Raw genomic sequence first — 16854 nt, forward strand, 5'->3', positions numbered from 1 at the left:
GGTGTTGCTATGGGAAAGACTATGACAGAAACTCATAAATTCACAAGAAAAAAATGTTACTTTTAAATTCTCATATATGGAATAAAGAATGTATCTCTTCTGACTAGCTACAGAAACTCTGAAAGAACCTTGATAGGGAAGCAAACCAATATTATTAAATTTGCTACAGGTTATCCAATATACTACATACTTTCCACCTGAATAAAGCAAAGCAGCCTCAAAGCCTGTTGCTAGGAAAATAACAATTACTACTTGCTCTGGTTGTTATCCAAATACCTAAAAACACATCTTTAATTTAGGGTCACTGTACACTAACAAAGATGAAGAGACCGTGCCCTCAAAGGTGTAATAAGTATATAAGGCAAAGCAGAGATAGGAGAAGGGAAAACTTAGATCCTCCAAGCCATAAGTAGCATACAGAAGCTGAGAAAGTTTGATGGTCATATTTCCAAAAGTGCCTATTTGCCAAAACGGAAACCACACCTGAAGACTGTCTCCCTAGACATCCAGAGAGGTAAGGGCTCCTAAATGGCTATCTAATCCCCACCCCCATGCTGGAAACACATAAAAGCTTATGAAAAACCCTGAACATTCATCCTCTCTGGACCACAATTTTATGAGGGACAGATGCAGGAGCATTTGTTACTGAAAACAGACAATATATGTTTTTGTTAAAGAAATGATCAAAGCCCTCACGAGCTTTTACCTGATGCTCAAGGATCTTATCTGAAAAATTAAAAATGTACATTTGGAGTCTTTTAGACTGAAGATGGCATTGAACATTAAGTCATTAAGGTACGATTTTTTTTAATGCTCATTTAATGTTTGAACATGGAAAATGTTACAGAAATATGGCTAAGCACTACCATTGCCTTCATTAAAACAAAAAACAGGTGAGACAGATACCTCTTGCAATGATCTCATTCATTTATAAGGGGGGGGGGGGGGGGGGAGAGAGAGAGACTAGTTGCTCAGTAAACTTAAACCTGGCTTTGGGTACTGGTAGGGCTTAGCTGCTCTAGCTGAGGTAGCTCAAGACATGAACAGAAGTAGAAATCTACCCATCTTGTGAGCTTTCTAGTAAAAAAGGTGTGCCTCTATCCAATTCTAGACATCTAAAATTCATTAAATGCTATTTTATGGTCTTGCTTAAATCTTTCTTAAACATTTAACTTGCTTAGGTGTCTCTCCTCTCTCAGAACCCAGGTATTTTTGAAAATGATACTCCATCTTATTTACCAACATTTACATAAGAAGCCTTTGTCTGAAAGAGAAATTAAAACCACATTTCATGAATCCTAACCCAGTGTCTTAAGCATAAAATTCTTTTTCTGTAATTACCAGTTTCCCCTGAGCCAGTTTCTACCCCCATAGTATCTTACTGTGAAGTCACTCTGCTACTGAAACCTAACACACTTGAAAGTGAATTAAGACGATTTCTTTTCCTGTCCTGTAGTGTTCTTTTAGATGTTCTTCTGAGCTCCTTTGAAGCCATCTATGTTCCTTCTTCATTCCTCAGTTCTTTTTGCACATATGGCTTCTGCCTCCTTTGTCTCTTTCAAATCCCCACCTTCTTCTACAGAGAAAAGCAGCGTACTGAAATCTCACCTCTTGATCTTATTTGAGAACCTTTCTGACACTCATTACTCAAAATCTTGAGTCCTACAGAAATCTTCAGTGAAACCATGCAAAAGTGAAGGGAGTAAGAAGGAGTACAGAGACTTCCAGATGATGCCAGAAGTGAGATTAAAATGACATCTTTCCACCATACAATGGGTTAAATGGAGTCTGGAAAGAACCCAACTTTAACTATAAAGCAGTGAGCCAGGAAAGCTAGAGAACACCAAGGGTCTAATTCCAAGTCTATGCATTTGAACTTAAGTTACTTAGGACTAGATCGTTAGGGTGGGAGTTCATGGTTCTCATGACGTGTCCTATCACTCTCCCCGCAAAACATGGCCTTCCCAAAAGCACCTGATTATACTTAAAGAATAATAGCATGAGCCTATCACTGTCACAAGCTAGCTAAGCAGTTCACTTGCATATTACCCTACCAAGGAAACAGACTTTCCTTTTGCTGACATTGCTTTTGTTCTGAGTTGCTTAGAAGAAATGTTGCATTTCAAGTTTTCAGCATGTCTTTCTTTAGATCAGAATTGAAGAATTCTGCTCCTGATGTACTGTAAAAACACAGTGCAAATTGCACAATTGTGCAAAGCCCAGTGGTGACTGGGCTGGTTTTGGCTGGAGTAGAGCTAATTTTCTTCAGAGAAGCTAGTATGGGGCTATGTTTTGGATTTGCGCTGGGAACAATGTTGATAACACAGGGATGTTTTCGTTACTGCTGAGCAGTGCTTACACAGAGTCAAGGCCTTTTCTGCTTCTCACCCCACCCCACCAGCGAGTGGGCTGGGGATGCACAAGGAGCTGGGAGGGGACACAGCCGGGACAGCTGACCCCAACTGGCCAAAGGGATATCCCAGACCATATGGTGTCATGCTCAGCATGTAAAGCTGGGGAAGAAGAAGGAAGGGGAGGACGTTCGGAATGATGGTGTTTGTCTTCCCAAGTACCCGTTATGCCTGATGGAGCCCTGCTTTCCTGGAGATGGCTGAACACCTGCCTGCCCATGGGAAGTAATGAATGAATTTCTTGTTTTGCTTTGCTTGCGTGCACGGCTTTTGCTTAACCTATTAAACTGTCTTTATCTCAACCCACGAGTTTTCTCACTTTTACTCTTCTGATTCTCTCCCCCATCCCACTGGGGGGGAGTGAGCGAGCGGCTGGGTGGTGCTCGGTTGCCTGCTGGGGTTAAACCACGACAGTGACCTTCCTCTCATGCACCACATTCACTAGTGTACCCTGGTGAGACATGAGTACTCTCACAGTTCTGGAAAGAGTCAGGTTCAATGATGAGAGGTTCTATAATCTGCTTTAATCATCAATATCAGAATTGGTGACTCAGGTATATTCAGAGGAAGAAGCTGTGGGGGAGTTCCTTTAAAAAGAGCAAGCAAAATAGAGTAAGCAAAGCACAAAACTAATTAAACTTGATGCAACAAAAAACTAAAGCATTTTTGATGCAATTTATTAAGGAGAAAAAGCTGTGAAATTAACAGCAATCAAAAACTAATTAAAGTTGATGCAATAGGAGAAGCCAAAGAATGCCTGATAACATTTATTGAACCAAAGAAACATGGCTGTCAAGTTAAAAGAAATCAACCAAACTCTGTTTCTGAATAGTAACACAAAGATAATTATTCTTTGGGTGACACTTACAGAATAAGATTCAAGTCATTACCTCAAAAGACAAAAGGATTGACATGCTGCGTTTAACTGCCTGTGAAAAAAAGGGTCTTAATACAGAAACTTTATAAGTAATTCCTAGGTCTTGCATATAAACAAATATGACTCATCAATCAAAAACAATGCGCTATTATTGTTGTATCAGTTACTTCTGTAAACCAATATTTGACATTTAGGAGAATACCTTGTCTAACAGGGTTCTTACAAGCCAGAGACTCCTGGTGTTTTCATCCTGCTTTGAAACTCTTTGCCTCAGCGCCTTGGGCAAGTAATTAACATCTAAGAGTCCATTTGTTTTAGGATTAGGATGCAAAACTCAATTCCTGATGTCAAGCACCATTTAAAGTATGGCCAACTACCAGAAATTCTTTTCTTACAGAAAGTCTTGGTGGTAAAAAGTGAAGTGGCTCTGCCTGTAGTGAGCATAAGGCACTTGTATTTCCCCTATGTAGTTGTACCTGTTTTATATCATGGTCTCAGCTTTATAAAAATAATTCAGACAAAAATAGATGTTCACAAGGGGTATAGTGAAAATGAACATATAAGTACTATTGTCAAAAGATTCTAAAGTATGTTAAAAGCTTACTGTTTAACTAAAAATCCACCTTGTAACTCCTGTAGGAAGGGTGACAGTCAGGACCCCAGTTAGCTGAATCTCATCCAAAATACTCAACTTCCAGCACCTTTATTCTGGAATCATGTTTTAAAACCAATTCGGGGAATTCTTCCCAGTCAATCTCCAACATTATCATCATCCTACTAAATCATGATCACAAGGCTTCCATTCATACACTGAACAAATAAAAGTCTATCTTATAAAACATGATACCACAGCCAAATGTAGCATGGACCCCAAGCAAACTATCAGATTTGTTTTATTTTAATCTCGCAAAGACAATCTCCTCAGCTGAGAAGTAAAGTTTTCCATAATTCATTTTAATGCTTTTAAGTTACATTTCCTGTTCTAATAAAAACCCTACCTGTCTCTGGTGTACAGTATGTCAAAAAATGACTGCTGAAGCCCATTATTCAATTCCAAAGAGCTGCAATCTGGTATTACTGACATGCCTAAGGAAGATTTCCATGTCACATTACTCCACTTTTTCATAAACCTGGCATTGTTTTTAAGCATAAAATAGTAAGTTAGTCTGTTTAATGGTGTTGATTTTCTTCTTTACTGCATTTTTACCCCCAAGGAATTTTTAGCAGTGGGAGAGATCCTCATTACTCGCACAATCTTTCAGCTCTAATTCTTTTTTTATAAAAATGCTCACCCTGACATGGTCAAAATACCCATTTTACTTGCAGAGACAGTTTACATCATTAACATGGCTATTTAATGGATCATTTTTTTCTAGTCTGTTCAGAAATGGCTTAAAATTTCTGAATGAAAGTTTTCTTCTTCATTTTGTCTTCTTTATAGTGAGTCAAGATTTTAAACTCCTTTTTACCCTGGGAATAAACTCTGGCTTGCCGTGAGCACTTGATTGTGTTCACTTCAACAGCAGATCAATAAAGTTCCAGTCAAGCTCCAGTAAAGAGAGCATTTTCATCTTTGTGTGTCATAGACTTCCGCAGCCTGGTGCAGAACTTCATTACACCTAGAATCGTAGGGCCAAATTAACTCCTTACATAACCAAGTTAACGTTACTGAAGTGGACGGAGTTGTATCTGCTATGCCAGGTCATGATTTGGCCTGTTACGGACAAAACCTGTCTATTAGGCAACTGTTGGTATGTATTTATCCTTAGGACTGAGCCTGGAGTTCAACCTGTTATAATTTTATTTCTTGAACACACAGAAAGTTACACAGAAACTGCTAGCTATTCATGTTTTTCTAGTTAGTTGTTCAGCAGAGCTACTGAAACCTGAACTCCCAAGAAGTTATACCCACCCTGTTTTTACCACAGTAATTAATTTGTCCCTTTTACAAAAATTCTCAGCTTCCTTCTCCATCCTTCCCTGCTGAAAGAAACAAATGGGACTTACTCTCCCAGCCTGGAGCTTTGCATGAATTGACTAGCTGCCTCATTCTCCTATCTCAGCTGCCTGGTCAGTCTCTGCCTCTTTGAGCGGAGAACAAAATTCTACCTGCCTTTCTCACAGTGGCAAGATAAATTTAGATCACTTTTTTCTACTTCTATTACCCATGAATTTATACATATTTGATATTCACACTTTCTGTCAAATAGGTTGGAACTGGACAACAGATTCAAATATTAATGAGGGAGCATTTGGAAGAAAAGAATGTGAGTTAACTGATGGTACAATCACATATGCTACCATTCTCTTGGAATACTGGCTAAAAATGATTTTTCTTCCAACATTTCAGATTAAATACGCACACTCACAAAATTCCAGAACAAGTCTGAAAAAACCACACTGACAGTACACACCTTGCAGGAACATGACTTGAAAATAACCTGCTCATTTTGAACCACCGCAGAAGGGAAAACCTTTGAAGATTCTCAGATCATATTGTTGCCAGTACCACATAAATTACACCAATTCAATTTCTATTACCCTCTATTCCAGGCCTATTAAATCTTTACTAATAGGTCTCCTTCATGTCATGCCCATATAGTGAGATGCAAGGCCCTTTTTATCATAAGTTAAATGGTGGTAATGGGGGGATGGTTGGGTGACATACTGCTCTCAGACAAGGAGAGTAATTTCCACATTTTGAAATAAGAAATTAATCCTTATCGCCTCCATTACATCTTGAAGGACAATTCTGATCTACTGTGCCTTGATCAGTTTGGCATAAAAAAATATCTGTTTATGGTTTGTAGTTAGAAGAAGAAACAGGAACTCGCTACAAAATATGACTGCCTGAATATCTTTCTTCAAAATTGTTACAAAGCACATAAAATGAATAAGGATATTTTCACATCACTGCCATTTGCTCTTTTCCTTTGCTAGTCTCTCCTATGTTTGAGAACATAAACATAGATGTAGGCTATTTGACTGTCTTAGGAGATTCTGTCACAATCTGAAAGAGATAATCTATATTAATAGGGGTGTGATTTTTTTTTCAGCAAAATGGGTTTATTACTGACCAGCATGAAAACCATCCTCTCAGCAAGCTGCAATACACTGATAGATTGTATACGGACCCCTTAACTTCCTTCATTACAAATTGACAACATCATTGCCAGCACATTTTGTTAAATACAGATGAACTGCACCTCTTAAATTCTTCAGCAGCAAGGCTGACATTTTTTGGACAGTAAATCCTCTCATTTTTGAAAAAGAAATGATATATACTTTAGGACACATCGATCTGGAGGATGAGTCCAAGCTCATCCAGGCTTAAAAATCTGGGAAATAGCACAAGCTGACCTGAGTTGCATTAGCTTTTCTGAATTCCTCTATAGGCTCTCAAAAGAAGTGGTTCAAACATAACATGATAGGAAAGTGTTTATGACTGTCATTGGGAGCCTCGGCATTGTGTGTTGATGTGGCACTGCATCATCTTGTCGTGATGAACTCCGGCTCGAGTAGCAGAGACAGAACAGAAAGAAATATGTTTAGAATGAAGTCTTCTTACATCACCTTAACTGCAATACAGTTGGACAGAGAATAATGTGAGTAATGAAGCAAGGACGTAGTTTGCAAGACTGGGTAAAATATGTCTTTCTGCTTAGCACACTTTCATCTATGAATGGGTGAAAGTATGCACCTCCTTGGTAACTTCAATTCTCAAACCAATCTGGATTTTGAAAGTCTAACATTACAGAAGTGAGCTATTTTACACAAAGCCACAACATGTTTTATATCATAGTTTTAATTTCCTCAGAGGTTAGGAGTAGAAGAGTTCAGCAAAAGAGCAGGGCATCGAAACAAAGATACATCTTGGTTTTCTTCCCTCCTATTTTAGAGCACAGATGTGACCAAGATCCTAATTTTTAATGAGCAAGGAAAGAAATAGTTAAAGGACTTGTAAACTGTGCCTTTCTTTGTCCCTATTGGTGCTGCTTTTTTTTCTGAAAATAAGCAGAAAAAAACGTTACGATGCCCCAGTGAAGAAGCAGCACCCATCTTTTCTGCTTCTGTTTCTACTAGGAATGAATCCCACTAGAAAATGACACAAAAGGAATCTCAAATGATCCAGCTATCCTACTGCCAGACCTTTTCACAACACAAAATAATGCTATTTAGCAACACATTACCTTGTAATACTACCCCTTCACTATCTACAAACAGGTGTGCCCTAGCCCTCAACAGATCTGGGATGGAGCAGGGAACTGAGCTTGCAGCTCTCAAACCCAGCGGCTTGATCTCCGCTCTGCAAGAACTGGATGTTGCTTTGATGGTAAGGTAACGCTTGCGAGGAAGAGCCACTCTAAGAAACACGTTGTTCTGGTGGCATTTTGCTCTGTGTTGTCACTGTTCATGCCTTGCTCCTATTTCCCAAGGGACTGAAACTCACTTGTAGGCAAACTCTTACACATGTGAACCTGATTCCTGAAGCGGACCTTTTCACTGCTCCAGCATACCACACCTGTCATGAGTGTGTGAAGTAAGAGGATAAACCCAAAACCTATATGAAATTTTGTTTCAAATTTGAAGCTAGTAAATACAGCCAAAGAAATGAATGATGCTTTATCAGTAATCCATGCAGATGGGCCGATGTCTTCTAAACAAAACTAGTAAAAAACCATGTTGACAAAAGCATATTGTTCATTGAAAAATAAACTAATTAACTGATGTGTAATGCCTCATTTTCCACTTTCTATTTTAAAAGAAAAATTAATTGTAGTGATAGGATGGAAGTGGAGTATTTTCATTTTAGAACAAGTTTCCATTCCATATACAAAAAGCTGAACTGAAATAAACATTTTATTTAAAAGAAAAAAAAAGTTTTTTTCTTTATGCCAGGCAATTTTTCCCCAAAATAAAATAAAATTAAAAAATAAAAAAATCAAGTCTGATACTTGATGTTGCATTTTGAAAAGAAGAATATTAAAATTGTGATATTCCCTTCAAAATAGCAAGTCCAGATCTCACTCCAGTTATGTTCTGAAGTAGGACAGCTTTAAAAATGAAATTAAGATTTCCTTATTAATGCTCAACAGCTTCAGTAAAGAAGCTTGCAGATCATGAATACATGCTATGCTTGAAAGAAAAACAAAGGCAAGACGTTTTGATGACTAAGGATGCCTGTTACAGAAGGTGAGGGTACAGCAGTCTGGTACTTTTTATCAAATACTTTCTGTTCTTCAGTGTGAAAGATGTTCCCTTTTCACAGCCTTTTACAGATGTTAATTCAGATACTCTTCCTCCACTGGGTGAAAGATCAGGCATGCATCGTTCACCCGAAGCCTTATTTTGTTTATAACATAATCTGTACTATGACCGGTGAACAACAAATTTACCTGCAAAATGCATAGGGAGGATCCTTGGCACCTACAAGGAACTGGAACCCATGAAGTTTCTCAAATGCTTTACTAAGAACTAGTGAATAGAGGTACTCTAATGAGAATACCTCACAGGTATTCTAATGAGCCCACCACAGACTGCGCTCGGCCTCCTGACTCGGAGGAACAGCAGGCTGCATGATTTCAAGGCTCCTTCTTGCCTCAGCTCTAAGGTGATCCTTGCAGTTGAGCGCAAGAACAATTTCAGTATGAAATTGGACACTGCGACAAACAAAGAAGGAATAAGCCCTCCCTTCCATGGCTCCCCCCCAGCCCCACGCTAACAGACGCTCATCTGCAGGAAGACAGTCATATGAAACACAAAAAACGCATCAAAGTGCTGTGCACCGCGAGAAAGAAAATGATAAGCAATTTTTAAAAATATTAATAAGGGGAAACTGAAGTCTTCAACAGGTCTGAAAAAATACCCATTCACAATCCTGGCTTATCTGCACAGGGAGAAAATTCTGTATGTGTGAGCCAGTTGCTAAGAAAACTCTGCCTAATGCAGATACAAGTCTGACTTTTTAAGTTGACATTTCTACTTTTTCAGTGGATCAGAACTGTCAGGAGAGTTCCCCAGGCAGACCAGAGGATTGCAGAGGAGAGTTATTCTGTAGCAGCCTAAGAGTTGTGGCATAAGTGCTTTGACGGAATTAGCAATGATGGTTTAAGAAACAGCCTCAGACTCTATTCCCAGCACTAGCAATTACCACTCCCATAACAGAATCAGAACAAAGGAACAGAATCAGAAGGAAACCAGCTGCAAACTTTCCTGTACGGGCAAAGAGCAAAATCCCTTCTGCTGCTGCTTTCACAATGCCTTTAACTAACATCTGGCAGTGGGGCAGGACAGACAACTGGAGACAGGAGCATTTAAAGTATTACTACTAGACTTGCCAAGAGCTCAGCTGTCAGAGTCCTTACACTGTCTTCAAGCCTCTTCTGGTTTTCTCACAAGATGTGACTATGAGAAACATTTATTCTTCAAAAATTAAAAATGCTCAAAAATGTCCTTTATCAAGTACATCAGCAGAACATACTGTGCATCTGTAGAGTACCAAAGAGTACCAAAATAGGGATTAAGTAAAATTTTGCTAGGTAGTTGGAGAAAAAAGTCTTTAAAGACAGCGTTTGGCATGGGTTAATCACCTCTTTCATTAAAGAAAGGAATACATACTGAGAACATCTTTCTGCCATCTGATTAAGCAATGAGCCAATACAATTGTAAATCTTCCAGAAATTCCCCATGGTTCAACTCAACAGAGGCAATTCTTTACTTCTCAGACGCTACCCCTCCTTTTCAGATAATCACTGCATTAATTGTGTACAAAAACTTTCTATCATGCTGTTAAAAGAAATGGAATGTGACTGTTCTTGTGATTCTCCTTAGCAACCTTTGGCAATTAAGAGATAGAATTATTCATATATATTTTTAATATAATAACAATTTTTAAGTTTGCTCACCACTCAATTGCTCAAGCAGCAAGCAAAACCAAACTGTTGTTTGATTCTAGTACAAACAGTGCAACTGTTCATTTTCTACTGTTTTAGTGGTTGATAGAACTGATTCTATCTGTAACTGTGGTAAAAAGGGATTTAAGGGTACTATTCTATCCCCACAATCACATGCTATGAATTGCTTTGCAAGTCATTGGAATTTTTTCTTCCTTTGAATAAGGCAGATTTTCAGTCTTGTCTGCACTTATTTGTATTATTTACAAATAAGTACCATGTAAGACTTACCTATATTACATATAGTTCCATGCAAGTCCGATCAAGTTTCGCATATTCATTCAACATGGTTCAATTCAGATTTTTTTCTCTGTATTAGTAAGCAGCACAACCACAGTATTAAAATAGAAATGATGGGATTTGCACTGAGACACATGATCATTTCATTGAAGATGGGAAAAATACAGATGACACCCACTTTATTTTTAGGCTGCAAAATTGACTAAAAAATCTGAAGAATATCAGAAGGGAAAATATACCATGTATGAAGAAAAATAAATACACATGTGCTAAGATTGTACATTGCGATTCACATTTTATAAGCTTTTGTTCACTGGTGTAAACTGAACCACAACCAGATAATCTGTATGGGAAGAACGATCTAGTAAGACGGCATTGTATTTTTTTCCTCTAAATGTTATTTTAGATAACAAGAAAATCTATTTAAGTTGGTTTTGCTTTCATTTAACATACATTTGAGCTGTCAGTGTAGTTGCATGGTATTATTCTCTTAGGCTGCTACTGGACAATAAAGCTACAGATAGAAATAAAATAATAATAACTTGTGACAGGTTACATTTAAAATGTTTGATCAGACTAATCAATGGGCCTTTGCTTCAAAAGCTAAGTTGATGTTCAAGGAAGAAAAAGATAATGGTTGTTCCAACAGTGTGTCCATATCTCACTGAACTGGAAGGCATTTGGGATGCAGCCCCAGTCTTAATACAGCTGCCACATACAAGAAATGCTTTTTTGCTTCTCAGACTCCATGATGGAAATTCACATCTGTCTTTTTCTTTCAAAAAATACTTCTGTTAGAGTCTATACACTTAACTTACATCTTGGTTTCATTTTAAATTTCAGAAGCTTTATTTTCCTTCTTAGTCTTGTAATTACTTTATATTCTTTAAGCAGGGTTCTGAAAACTTATTAATATTTGACAATTAATATATAGATAACAATAATTATCAGTCAGTTACTGTAGATTAGCTGTTACAGGCGTGGTTTTTTAATTATTTCTTTTTAACATCTGTTAACATGCTTTGAACTCTCTCTGTGCTACTGGTTTGTTGATTTTGTTTTCTTCTCCATTTACACAATTGCCTTTTGGTTTTTGTGTTTCCTCAAGCTCCTTTTACCCAGATACATACCTCTGAAAGTAATCTCATTCAGGTTGATTCAGTTCTCATTTCTGTTCAATTTAAAGCTATTTTCTTTGGCTCACAGCAGAACCTCACACAGTCTCTCACTGAGTTATTGAGGATTTTCACCCCATATCAGCAGCTCATCAGCAATTACTTTTCTGCACACAGATCCTTAAAGATCCAGGACATGATGATTTGTTACACTTTCTGTGCTGAAACAATCATGAAGGGAAGCTCCTTAAACAAGTTTCTACCAGAAAGGGAGTGGAGAGCTGAGCACTTCTAATCATGGTAGATCCTTCACTTCCACCTCAAAAATTGAAAATAGTAATATTTTTAGGTCCAGGCACTATGAAAGTGTACGACTACTGCCTTTATTTAAATCTTTGGATATATTAAACTCCTCAGCTTGCCTGACCTTAATATTGCAATACTCCTATAAACTAATCATCTAGCTTTTGGATTGGCTTCATAACATCTGATGTTGGATCTGGTAAAATTCGTCTTTAATTTGTTTCCATTGCCAATGGAAATTTAAATAAGGTATTCTATTTTTGGTGATAAAGCGGGATTTATATTCACATGATAAGATGTGACTGTAATATATGGGAGGTATTAAAAATTACAGTTAGATTTATTATGCATCTTTTACAAATTTGTTTCAGTAGATATATTATACGTATTTTTAGTAATTTGTTTGTTTTGATGGTTTTTCTTTTTTACAAGCAGCTCTTGATCCTAAACAAAATTAGGATTTCTCATTTCATTCCTTTACATCACATGGTGCCAGTCAACAATGGATTATTTTTTTAGAGTGACTACTTAAAAGAAAAATGGTATTCTGCTTTACTATAGTCTTTAAACATTAAGAAGTCCAGTCTCTTACCATTAAGTCTTCCTATAGTATACAGAGCAGCTGAAAGTGAGCCCTTAGTAGTATCTTCTCCATTCTTAGGTTAAAGAAAAGCAAATCCATGCTACCAGTGAAAAAAGACCAAAGCTGTCTTCACCCTTACTAACCATGAAAATATCAGTGAAGGAAAACATGCTGCAGAGACATTCCCACTCACTGTATGCCAGTTAGCTCTAACTCAGAGAGAATTTATCTCCCCTAGCCAATAAAGTCTTAAGTCCTGCTAATACAACATTGTGGGGACTTACCGTCTTGGATCACAGGTAGCTTTGGGACTTCTCTACCATATTTGACTGAGCAATGTGAAAATGCTCACACAATCTGGCAAGCCTCCATCTTCTCAGAGAAGCTGTAATTTCAGAGGACTGAAGTCCACAGGTACAACTATGTTATCAAACCGGCTTCTGGGGTGAGTTTGGAATCCAGTTGTCTCACGTCTAGTTAATCCAGACTGGGAATTCTGTATCATGCTGATAGAAGAGGCTTTTCCTATTTCTTTACTATTTTCCTACACAGCAGTCACTGTCCTTCAGTCATATCCTTTGGAGTCGTTTTCCACCCAGTTGGCTAATTCTCTAAAAATATGTTGTTGAATCACTCTTCTGGACTACATTTCTCCTTGACCTGCTGTGTTTTTATTCCTCCATCATTTGCTGAGTGATCGTTAATCTCCACATTAACCCTTCTAAAAGCAGCTGGAATGGCAGTGACTGTACCACCTGCTGTTAGTCCAGTGCTGCTCTGATTATATTGCATTCAATTTTGGTTTCTGTTTCAAAGTCAGCTCTTGACTGATTGTTTCCAGTACCACTAGCCAGTGTGTTGCAGAACCTTAGATTTCAAATGTGTTAAGCTACATCCATGTTTATAAGCCACGCTAAAATGGTTCTTCTTTTCAGCCGACCTAATTTGCTTGGAGAAACCTTGTGGAAGCTGGACAGACCTGCCAGCAACATCTTAGCTAGCTTAAGTGCTAGCTCAGATGTCTCTTCATGGCACTGTGCCATGCAGATATTGTCACGTTTTCAGGGGTTTTTGGTTTGCCCTTGTAAGAGTTTTGTCATCCACATGCAAAGTCATGACTGTACTTGTGGTGTGGATTTTTTCTTATTTCTATATGCAATATGTCACATCCTTCTGTCCTGGGAATATCTGAATGTTCCATGATTGTCTTTCCCTTTTAATTATAAATATTTTTAGGCTTTTATCCTAAAGCATTGTCTATTTCTTTATAATCTGATATGCCATTTCTAAATATTTGCACTTCAACTTTTTCCACTGCTGCTGTTTTCCTTTTAGAAGCATAATTTTCACCAGCCCTGAAAATATCAGCTATTCTTTGCAAAGTCAGTTCTTTCTAGTCTCCAAAGTTAAGTATTCTTGGATCTAACAATCACTTATACGACAAAACTTTCAGGTTCTGGTCCGTCTGGTAATTCTCTTATCCCTATGACTCTACTGTACTGAATACGCTGTGATATAACAATCAGCACTCTTGCCTGTCACCTCATTTCTTCAAAAAAATAACCTTCACTTTCCCTAAGGAACACTGTTCACCGTGTTCCTGATTAAAAACAAAATGTCTTTTTCTGCCTACCTTCATGTTCCTTATGATGTACAATGCTGAGCTCTACTGCTCCTGGATCTACTGCCTATCATCGTGAGTGTATTCTCCCACTTGCCCTTCTCTGCACTCAAATTGTTTCTCACTATCATTTGCTCTAAGAGTTGTCTGAAAGAAAACAACGGGTTCAGAATTTAATGTAATAGGTCCTTTTTCTTCAGAAACCCCAGGAAGTTTTGCTCATCCATGCAAACAACTAGTGCAGAGAGGCCAGGTATATGAAATTTCTCTTTCCACCTTTTTCTGAACCTGGCGTCCACCTCCCCCCGCCCCCGGCAAAAGATTTCTCACTCCTTAGAAGTTTCTTTGCCATTTAAAAAAAAATAGCCACCAGCCGGAGTATCATGAAACTTCATAACAGAGTAATCTTAGCAGTGTCATCATGACTACTGCTTCACTTCATCATATTCCAATGTATCAGCTTCATTCTCCATTTAGCTGGAGTGCTGGCAAACAATTTCTGCACGTACCCACACTTCAGCACAATATAATGCAAACTCCTACACTTTCTAACCATCTCTACAATATGCTCATTTATTCCCTTAATACTGCTAAGAAATGAAAAAATGAATGCTGTAAGTGGGAGTAGTTCTACTAATTTATTGCAATGAAATAATATTCTAATGCATTGTAATACATTTTTAAAATGTAATTTTCATATTCATACAGACAATAACTGTCAAGACATTTTAACAGACTCCTGTTCTCTTTTAGCACGTTATCTTTTTTAAGATGCATGAACACAAGCATTCTAGCTTTCAAAAGTGGCAACCTGTTTTTGAAAGCTTGGTTTTTAAGGATCAAGTGAGACACCTCTTGATCTCAAAAGCTCTAAGACAGCTTCTTTTTTTCTTCCGAGCACTAAGGAACTACTATCCAAAATCATTTAAGCTCGTTTCCTACCCATGGCTCAGAGGTAAGGTGTACTGGGTCTGGTTGGGATGGAATTAATTTTCTTCATAGCAACCTGTATCGTGATGTGTTTTAGATTCATGACCAAAACAATGTTGATAACACACCAGTGCATTGGCTACTGCTGAGCAGCACTTGCACAGTGTCAAGGCCTTCTCTGTTTCTTACTTTGCAGACCCAGTGAGTAGGGCGGGCAAGAGGTCAGGAAGGGACACATTTGGGACAGCTACCCCAACTGACCAAAGGGATATTCCATACCATATGGCACTGTGCTCAGCAATAAAAATTAGGGGTTGTTTTCCCAAAGTAGGGATTGCTCAGGGACTGGCTGGGCATCAGTCTGCTGGTGAGTGATTGCCTTTGCATTGCTTATTTTTTTTTCTTTCATTTTTCTTCACTTATTAAACTGTCTTAACATCGATCCGTGAGTTTTTCTTGGTTTTGCCCTTCTGATTCTCTCCTCCACCCCACTGCAGGGGAGTGAGTGAGCGTAAGAACCCATTAGTAAGAAATAAAATTGCAGCTGAAAGACTTAACACAGGTTATCTATCCCTATATGTCATACTATGGGCCTCAAGGAAAGACAAGAGCTTGCTAGCTACTGATAGTCGTGTAGCATAATTGTGAAATCAACAGATCTGACTGACATAAAAAATTAAACTTAACCACAGATCTTGGAAGAACTATTCTAAAAGATCTTCATGGAAGCTCTCTGTGAAAGCCAGATTTCTCTCTCCCACAGTTTTTTTCTTTAAATGCTAGAAACCTCTCAAATGTTATAAGGCATTTACAAGCTATTGCTATTCAGCTCAGGTAAAAAAAAAAAAAGAAAAGAAAATTCTGACCCTCTGTATACCTTCCCCCCAACTTTTCCAGCTGTAAAGTCCTACCTTCAATATTTGTCTGTATAGTTTTCTCGCATTTTTCCCATTGCTTTTTATGCTACATCATAGGTTTACTACAAGGTATTATCTCATTGAAAGGGTCTATTAAACTCTAAGTAACAGTGAATCTCTAATTTATATGTGTACCCTAGGATGGAATTAAACTTGGTCATTGTCTACTGTCTGATACCATCTCCACTCAATTATGTAATAGGAAACAGAGTGTGTGAAGGTGGAGACATAAGTCCATTCATCGTTGCTACTCGATTTCACATTACTTAAATGCTAATGCTCTCAGTCCTCCCAACAATACAGCCTGTCTGCCTCCCTGTCTGCATAACTAATCTAAAGCATGTATTTTCAACTTTCTATTGCAAAAAGAAACACTATTTTCTTTGCTTCTTTGACTTTCATTTTGTACAAGCCTATTCCTTCTGTCTGAGGATTGTTTGTCTACATGTATACCTACATCTTAAATTCAACTGCTTACTAGAATCATTAAATGTCCTACAGGAAGGAAGTTCGCCATTTGCCCCCAATCAGAAATATTGTCAAATGATTTTTGTAACTCGCAAGTGCCTCTGCTTGTTTATGCAGATTAGAACCTGAGGCTGAATCACCACAGAGCGGTGTAAGCTTGGGTTACACTTAAACTCAATATCTGGAGTCTGGTTTCCACAAAACAAGTCAAAGGATAAATACACCTAACTAAGAAGGAGTTGTATGTCTACAACATCAGAGACAGGATTTTCATGCCTGAAAGTGCCAGCCTTCTGTATGGCAATTCTATCACCATTTAGTTTTGACAGTGCTACAGTAAGAATTAAAGTCCTCTGCCCTAATAAGTCCTCCTAAACTGACATACATGACACTGTAATTAAAACCCCCTACCTTGTGCACTGTGAATTTCAGAGCT

At 38.0% G+C, this 16854-nt stretch overlaps 1 protein-coding gene across 3 annotated transcripts in view; it reads right to left on the reverse strand.

Moving 5' to 3' along the window:
- CADM2 (cell adhesion molecule 2) overlaps nucleotides 1-16854 on the reverse strand; it is a 702605-nt gene that overhangs the window by 175413 nt on the left and 510338 nt on the right. The gene's annotated exons all lie outside the window — the stretch shown is intronic.

Source organism: Mycteria americana, chromosome 1 (assembly GCF_035582795.1).
Source record: "Mycteria americana isolate JAX WOST 10 ecotype Jacksonville Zoo and Gardens chromosome 1, USCA_MyAme_1.0, whole genome shotgun sequence".
In the NCBI taxonomy this organism is placed as follows: Eukaryota; Metazoa; Chordata; class Aves; order Ciconiiformes; family Ciconiidae; genus Mycteria; species Mycteria americana.